Genomic DNA, 9768 nt, shown 5'->3' on the forward strand with positions numbered 1-9768 from the left:
CTCTCTCTCTCTCTCTCTCTCTCTCTCTCTCTCTCTCTCTCTCTCTCTCTCTCTCTCTCTCTCTCTCTCTTTCCTCTCTCATCGGGATAGATCTTCAAGGTCTCTTGGGATAGTTTCCTACAACGTTAAAACAATCTTCTTTTTCTTCTCCTTCTCTTGCAGCTAGAAGTTAAGCTAGAGCTGCATGCCTTTATCTCTAGTAGTTCAAACTTAAGTACAAGCTCATGTCAATATTCACCTAGGAGCTCAAACTTAGGTGCACTACACAAAAAGGTGAGACTCACCATGTGTCTTCATTGCTTGAGTTTGTTCACATTGTCAAAGTGACACTAAATACTCAAATTTTCTTGGTAGTATGCAAAAAATTGTGGGCTTCTGCTGCACGCATTGAAGCAAGGGCCTTGCCTAGCACTGTGTGCAAGCCACAGATGGCTCCAAGCACGCAACTAGCCTAAACTAGTAAGCTCAAAGATGAGGATGGTGTGTCACTCACCACTCTACGCTTGCTATCGTGAGGATTCCTCGTCGTGAAGAAGAAGAAGCCGCTGCTGCGCCGCGCCGTTGTCGCAATGCTCGATTACACACACACAAACACACTCTCTCTCTCTCTCTCTCTCTCTCTCTCTCTCTCATGCATACACACACACACACACACACACACACAAGGAGATGATGAAGAAGAAGATGGAGATGGAGCAAGAGCACTCTTCAATTGCACAAATGAAAGAATGAATGATTTTTAGGTTAAGGTGACTTTTATATGAGCTCGCCCCATTCACACTTGGGCACCCATACTTAGCCAACTAACGCTTGAATGTTCCTGTTAGAGTGCGCCTCTCATCGGCGATCACTCTTACCCTTTTCCTATTGGACCGACAAGCCCGATCAATGACTACTAGATGTGGACACCGGTGGTTAACATACCCCCCTTCCCGATGTAGATTCCTTCCTCGAAATATATCAGTGCAGCATCGGGATCCGCGATAGAAATTCATGTATCAAAAGAAAAACAAAATTTGTGAAAGCTTAAAGGCAGCATGTATAGTTGTGTAATAAGTGAGATGCATATATGATATTCTAGGAAATGCAAAAACAAATTCATGAATTGTAACATTGCCAACTAGAACAAGCGTAGTACCTCAATAAAATGCAGTTGAGTTAGGGTCTATTAGGTCGACCCTAAGAGTAGTACACAAGAGCTAGGGCTAAAGTAAGTACTAGATTGACCACCGTTAATTAAAAAATATCGACTAAAGAGTAGTTAACCCTAAGAATGCTTGTCGAGCTAGTGGTCTTGTCACTTATACCACTTAAGTGTGATCCACGTAAAATACAAGGAAGTTTGTGCTATTTGCTTTCTCTTTTCTTTTTCTCTCTTTTTTTTTCTCTTTTTCTTTGTTTTCTTTTTTGTTGTTGTCATAGTTGCTACAAGTAGCTGGGGGACTCAAGGTATCAAATACCAGCAGCTGGGAGACTCAAGGTCCCAAATACCAGCTTGAGCATAAACTAGCCGGGCGACTCGAGGTCTCAAATACCAACTTAACAGATGGGCATCCATAAACAAGTCACACTTAGGTGGAATAAACTAGAGAAAACTATATTCTCATAGCCTAAAATATTACTAAAATTACCATAATTAATAGAATATTTAGAAATTAAAGTCAGCAATTAAGTAGCCTAGTTTAGCCTAAGGTCTTGATACCTACTTAAAGCCAACTAATAAACCAAACTCAAAGAGAAGAACAAGGTACTAGAAGTTTGAAAAATTATAGCATCTAAATTGGCAATGTCACAACTTCATAAATTTTATGCATTGTTCGAATTAAAATGACAACATGCAAACATGTAAATGTGGAAGCATAGATTAAAGGAAGTAGTACATTTGATATAATGGAAAACTTCCATTGTAACATGTAAACATGCATTGTCGTTGTCCTTCTAAGGCATCCTTATGTAGTCACAAATTGCACAATAGTTACCACCAAACATCCACCTTCTAGAGGCACATCAGTGGGAAAAGGTACCAACCCTTATTGAACATAATTAAAAAACATAAGGAACCCTAACCTAATTATTTGCACTCCCCTTAGAGAGTCAAGGGAATAGGATATTGTAGATATTGGGGGGGAACCCTAAGGCTAAATCCATATCCTCGTTGTCGAGAGAAACAAATTCATCATCCGTGAGACCATAGGTGCCATCCGTGTAATCATGTAAATCTTCTTCATCATCAGAGGCACCAATGTTTACTAAGAAGGTCACTAGATGCCTATAGTCATCTTCGTCAAAAGGATAGGCTTGTGCAATGGGAGAGACACTCTCTACTATGTATGGATCAATCATGGTCAAGAGACGTATCAACCATTCTAACTCCTCAAAATTCCTCTCACATGCTAGCGTACCTACTAAACCCCATTCACATGCAAGCACTAGAAAGACCATGTGGAACACTTTGTGAAAAGTAACGAGGGTACCTCTCACCCAAGGCAAGAGTGGATGACTCTAACGTACTAGCCATATCTGTACACACAGATAGATGATGGTTAGAGTGCAAATATTACAAGGGTCGTGTTCTTGTGCATAATGTGTTTTTATGATTTTGTGTTATGTATAGAACTTGTAAGTTTCCACATTATTGTTTGGTGGATCTTGCTCTTTTACTTTTTTATCTTGTTTTTGTGAGTATAAGGCTTTATATATACATTCCCTAGGATTGGAGATTGAGAGGTCAGGGAGGAAGGTTGAGAGGGAAGCAAGTGAATGATGGATGTCAGCAAACACTCCCCCCTTCTTTGGGTAGATCATACCTTTTGGAAAGATGTCGTCATCTTTTGAAACCAATTGTTCCAAGTTCCTATGGGTGAAGGCTTTAACCAATAGTTTTGGACCGCCCTATGCATTTCATCTAGTTGTAAGGGTGGTAAGGTACTCTCCCATGATTTTATTTGCAATGTTGTTGTAGGTGGTGAACTTACAACAGAATGTGAAAACTCTTCCTTGTTTGTATTGATATGTACAATGGTGGGTGGAGGTTGTGTCAAAGCATATATTTCCATATAGGAACTACAGGAAGAGAAAGAAGCTTCATTTGACTTCCCTGTTCCTGAGCTAGGTGGAACAAATCATTTTTTCTTCGGTACCCAAACTAGCTCTGGAGCGCGTGTGTAGCATTCCGTGATTTTTTCCTTTCCGCAATCTTCAATTTGTTTTGGAGCCACAAGCTTGGGCTCACATGGGCGAGGTGACAAGTAAGAGCACAATTTACGTTTTGGCACCCAGATTTGATCATTTCCTTCATAGTAGCCTTGGGCTTCCAATAGTTTTTTGGGAATCCAACACAATGTTTCTTTACATTTCTTGGGGTGAGTGGGACGTTTCTTACCAAGCTCCTGTCTTTTAGCACTGGCTATGGCTGCTAAAGAAGCTTTAGGGACCCACTTGTATGTTTTCTTTGTTATATTGGGCTGGGTCTTGTGTATCTCAAGCTTTATTTCAACTACATCAGTTGAAGCTCTAGAGAGTTGGGCTATGGGGACATATGGTTTAACCTCTTGGACATGCAATGTTTTGGGTTTTATTTCCTTAAGAGGCAATATCTCAGGGACTATGGCTTGAGTGGAAGGGCTAAGAGTTAGTTTCTGCGTTGTGACACCCCCTGTCCCCCAATCAATAGTGCATTTGGTGGCTATCATCCACGTGCATCCTAGGTTTATATTACCCTCCATAGTTCCAACAGGCATGAACAAAAAGTCTTGAGCTACAACCCCATTGTCATAACTGACAGAAGTGTGCCAGATTCCAAAAATCGCAGTTTTTTTCTTGTTGACACCCTTGACTTGGATAATACTTTCAAATAGAGGTGGCTTCCTTAACTGACACCACACCCCATATGATAGCAGATTATATTTAGCACCCGTGTCCAATAAGGTGTTATATAGCACTTTTCCATAAGCACTGTTTAGCTCAATAGGGTACCGTAGAGGTGTATCAGAGTCCAACCAATCCTCATCGGTTTCAACATGGAATGCATGTGTAACTCCAAGGTTAGCCTCTCGTTGGCATCTTATGTGTTGTTGTCGCTCCTTAGCCTCAGCTTGAGCTTGTATCTTCTCCAATTTTGTTTGTACCTTGGATGCCTTTTTTTGATGGATGGCACGTAGCTCCTCTTGGCTAAAAGGATCATAGTATCTTTTAAATTTACTCGCATTGAGGAATCCAATGGTTTCAACTCAATCAGGAGTCTCCACATGAATGGTTCCTTGTGGGGTGATCTTACATACTCTATATGGTCATTTTCCCACATATTTCAACTTTTTCTTTTTGTTATGCACTCCATACATAAGGACTTTATCACCAACATTGATATCTTTGTTCTTTAGATGACGGCCAAACCATTTCTTCCTCCTATCTTTCTCCACAAGTGCATTTTGCACAGCTAATTACCTCTCTTCATCTAGCCTTTCAAGGATATATAATCACTCAACTAAGGGGTTACCATACCAACCTTCTTGAGAAGCTACTCAAAGACTAGGAACAACAAACTCCCATGGCATAACCGCTTCTTGGCCATACACCATCTTAAACATGTGTAGTTAATGGCAACTTTGTATGCAGTACGATAAGCCCATAAAGCTGAAGTCAGCTTTAAGTCCCAATATGTGCGATGAGCTTCCACCGTTTTGGTCAAGATAGAGATTAAGGTCTTGTTGGTGCTCTCAGCTTGGCCATTTGCTTGTGGATAATAAGGTGTGGACTTATGGTGAGCTATCATAAAGTTGGTAGTGAGTTCTTTTATTACTCCATTTATAAATGAGTACCATTGTCACTCACAATCTGAAAGAGACAACCAAATCTTGTAATAATGTTCTCAAAGAGAAACTTGGAAGTTGACCTCGCATCAACCTTACGTGTCACCCTGGCTTCCGCCCACTTTGTCACATAGTCAGTGGCAACAATAATATATCAAGATTGAGTGCTACGAGCTGTTGGACTAATTGGGCCTACAAAGTCCAAACCCCATTTTTCAAATGGTTGAGTCACTTTAACAGGATGTAAGGGCATCCTATCCTTTCTTTGTGTGATCTTGTAATGTTGGCATTCATCACATCCTTTTGCAAAAAATGATGCATCCTTGAATAAGGTAGGCCACCAATAGCCTGATTGCAGCACCTTTCTAGCTATTAGTTCCCCTGAGAAATGCCCTCCGGCTATACCCATGTGGGCTTCTTGCAGTATGTATAAATACTCTTCCTCATGAGCACAACGTCTAAGAATATCATCCTTCCCTAGCCTGTAGAGAGTTCCTGCAATGAGAGAGTAAGGTGCACATTCTTTTAACAGTTTTTGAGCTATGTCCTTACGAAGCTCTTTGGGTGGAAAACCATTAACTAGAAAGTTCACAATCTTCTCACTCCATTTAGGTATAGTTTTGACTAGGAATAGAGAAGTATTGGGCAACTCATCATCGACTCCAGTAGGGGTTTCACCATTGGATATGCGAGACAAATGATTTGCCATGACATGTCTTTTACCAGGTCTCACCACAATGGTAAAATCAAACTCAAGGAGAATTAGCAACCATCGTGTAACTCTTCTCGTGGAACAAGGTTTATTTACTAGATACAACAAGGCTTGATGATCAACATAGAAAATAAACTTGTTGGCCAGAAGGTAGTAGAAAAATTTCTTCACTGCATAAATCATACCTAAACCTTCTCGCTCTGTAGTGGTGTAGTTTCTCTCGGCATCATTCAATTGATGACTTGAAAAGCTAATGGGGTAGTCCAGTTTATGTTCTCCTGGTTGAGCTAGAACACACCCAATAGCAAAGTTCGATGCATCAATATGCACATGGAAAATTACATTCCAATCGGGCACTCATAGAGTAGGAGTGCTAGTCGAGGTCTTTTTCAATGACTCATAAGCATGGTCACACTCCGTGGTCTAGTGGAACTCAACAAGAAGCTTGTACAAAGGACGAGCTATCTTGGCAAAGTTTAAAATAAATCATCGATAATAACCAACATGACCCATGAACCTTTGAACTCCTTTATAGTTTGTAGGTGGTGGAAATTTAGCAATGGATTTAATTTTTCTCTCATCTGTGGAAATCCCATTTTTGGACACTATATGCCCTAAAATGACTCCATGTTTAACCCAAAATTGGCATTTGAAAGGTTTTAAGGAGATGCGATACAATCTGCACTTCTCAAGCACTTTTCGTAAGCATGATAGATGTTCTTCCCAAGAGGAATAAACACAAAGGTCATCTAAGAAAGCTTCACAAAATTCCCTCAAATATTCTCTAAAAGCAGTGTTTCTTAATCTTTGAAAGGTAGCAGGGGCATTGGTTAAGCCAAAATCCATAACACGAAATACGAACACTCCAAATTTGGTTATAAAGGCTATTTTAGCTTGGTCCTCCAACGGAATTGTGATTTGATTTTAGCCAGAGTACCCATTTAGAAAGCTATAAGCTTCCTTCCTTGCAACTGTTTCAAGCACATGTTCTGAATATGGCAAGGGGTAATGGTCCCTCCTAGTGGCAGCATTGACCTTCTTGAGATCCGTCATGTGAAAAACACACACGAGTTAAGAGATATGGTCAAAAAGCAGATTGTTGTCCACTACACTTAACCAAAATTTTTGACTCCATGCTCCTTGGAGAACTAATATATAGATTCACCGGATGGGCAAACCCACTTAACCAATTGAAAATCTTGATAAAACTTGATGATAAATGAATTTATGTCTCCGTTATCATTTTGGGAATGCGAGTTATTAATCACCCTATTATCAGTTTTACCTACACACGTAGGAGTGCTATCAAAGGGGGATACCATATGACGTCGTGAGTTAACCGAGCCGTTTTGATATGTTTTATGGTTTGTTTTGGTGAGTTGATTTCAATTATTAGATGGCCCTAAACTTACATTAGAGTATATGGTTAAACATTCGGAAACGCATAGGCATATATGAATAAAGTGACTTTCTTTGAGGGTTATCGTTTGTTGTGTGAGTATCATATGGTCAAAGTGACGTGATGAAGTGATAGTCTACATTATAGAGCTAAACTTGATGTATTGGATTGAGGTCAAATACTTTCATTTGCATGTTTTGCATGCTCCCAAAAATGTCAGAAAGTTGTTTTTGCATATGTGTGAGTCGTTGGTCAGACTCTTTTTATGCATGTAGATTCCGATTGATTACAGGGGATATGTCAAACTCCAAGTGTGGGAGTTGGTTCAGTGTGATTATGATTTATGGTTAAGGGTTGAGATTCCCTCATGGATTATGGTTGATATTTTATGGTGGAAGCCGGTGTGGCTTATGGTTTTTTTTTCTGGATTGAGTTATGCTGCCAAAATTTTTGCAGCCATGTTATGTTCTAAAGTGGTTATGCAGGATTGGTCGTGCCTCACCCAAGTAGGGTGGAGAGGTCACCCGTGTGATGTGATTGGATTATGGTTTATGGTTTATGGGTTTTGGATTGGATCATGAAGTGATCAAGATGGTTTATGGTAGACGTGTAACGGTAGAGACCCTGTACAGTCTAACTGTTTGGAAAAGGAATTATTTGTGCATATGGGAAGTGCTATTGTGATTGGACTCATGTGTTATGTTTCTCATGGCAGCGTCGCTACAAGACTAGGATCACCTACATCACTTAGCCTTAGACTAAAGGATCGCTGACCTGGGGCTTTGCTGGATCAAGGGTGTTGCCTAGGTCTTCTTCTTTCTGTTAGGCTCATCTACACGCTTAGCGCGTCGGGGGTTGAATGACCTACACAGATAATGCATCGGGGATCTTTCCTTGGCTTAGCCTAAACACCCAATGTTGGGCATCGAAGAGACGTGGCACCTAAACTGGTATGGTTGGTGTTGATACCCTACCACCTACTGGTATTTGGGATCCTTTCAGAGCTTTAATTCATGGAGGGAGGCGAAGCGGCCTCACCTATGTCTAGCTCAGGTAGGATGGAGGTGTTTTGGCTCGCTTCAGGCGAAGTGAAATTCTCTCTGTCCGTAGTAGAGCGGAAGTGGATGGGTGGACCGGTCGATCACTACACAGGTCCAGTGCTCTGCTAGTTATTTTGTCATAATTTTTTTTTGATGTTATGGTATATCCAAATTTTGTCATTGCAGTAATACATGGTTGCCTGTTCCATTTAGATGGGCATTTAAAGATTCTCTGTTGTCAATTTCTCACGTCTTTGTGCACTCTATTTCATCCTCCACTATATTCTCTCTGTCTCTCTTTCCGCAACACGGTGTACACATGTATTCACCCTCCACAATGTTATATTTTTTCTTGAGTACGCTTTCATTCATAACACCCATTCAAGGGTAGCACCAGTCGCTAAACTCCATGCTCATGGCCTAAACTCCATGCTTGGTCGGGCGCTGAGAACTCCTCCCCTGTACAAATGCTTCCGCAACTCTGATGTATATTGAAAATTGTGTAAAAGTGTAAATTGTATATTCTATGCATAGACCCCTACGGAGGGGTATCTCTCACATACCAGATGAATATATGAATGAAATTATGATTCTTCAAATCTCATTGATGCAGACATAGAAGGCAGTACCAAATTGGGACACCAATCAACCCAAGCTATCACTTAAAGGAGGACAACTCGTAGTTCCAATTTCACCGAGCAAAGAGGAATGGAAAAGAGGTCTCCCACAAAAGAAACCAGGGAATAATCCATCTACGTCAGCCTCTAGTCAAGCAAAGGCTACAAGGAGCATGCAAGGAGTTGGGCAGATTTGGGTACCAAAATCACAGCTCAAAGACAATCCGTCTCAAATTTGGGTGTCCAAAAACTCATCTACAATATTTAAAGAGGTTCCACATCTAACAACTCAAAAAAAAACATATTTCCAAAGAGAATCTAGCACTGGATGGGTTTGGAAACCAAAGGAGCATTTATCTTCTCCACAAACTGCAAAGCTGATAAATCAATGGAAAGTGAAATCTCAAAAAACTCCACCACATCAGTTCATCAACCGAAAATTGAAATACCAATGGAGAGTCAAGCCTCAGCAACCGTCATCATTGTTATCGACAGCTCAAGAAATCAGTGTGTCAAAGCATCCAGATGGTACAATCAGGCAAAAAGCACATAAATTACAAAATCTGCTATTTAGAAGACATCAACAAGATACCTCGACTACGGAAACCCTTGAATTAACTACTCAAGACCCAAGTCTTGCACCGCATATTGATCTGAATTGCATTGACCTTCAAAGCATGGTAGAGCCAACCACGGCTATGCATAGACACGATTGTTCAACCCATGCACACAGTCGTCCCAGAGTACTAAATCTAGGAGAGGGGGAAGGAAACTTCATTAATTAAGGACAATGTTTGAAGAGGGAGAAAAAGTTGGATGTTAACGTGTGGTTTTTTGCAAAACTACCTAATAACGTCCTTAAAAATCATCAACAGGGAAATTTTAGCTAATAAAATCTCCCCAATGAGTGTAAATATTCTATATAATATCAAAAATTACATTAAAAAATAGTCCTTTTTGCTTATTTTTATTATTTTTTCTTGATATTGGAGCTTAAAAATAGAGAAATCCACCAAAAAGTAATAAAAGAGTGTTTTTCAATGGATTTTTTTAATTGTTGATCCTTCAATTTGCATTTTATTATTTTCTTTGATTTTTCAATAAACAAGTCAAAAATTAATCATAAATAGCAAAAGAGCTCAGATGGAGAAATTGAAAATATGCTGATGATCACGAGGACAATACGCTGATA

This window comes from Adiantum capillus-veneris, chromosome 23 (assembly GCF_014529385.1).
Source record: "Adiantum capillus-veneris isolate H3 chromosome 23, ASM1452938v2, whole genome shotgun sequence".
Lineage (NCBI taxonomy): Eukaryota > Viridiplantae > Streptophyta > Polypodiopsida > Polypodiales > Pteridaceae > Adiantum > Adiantum capillus-veneris.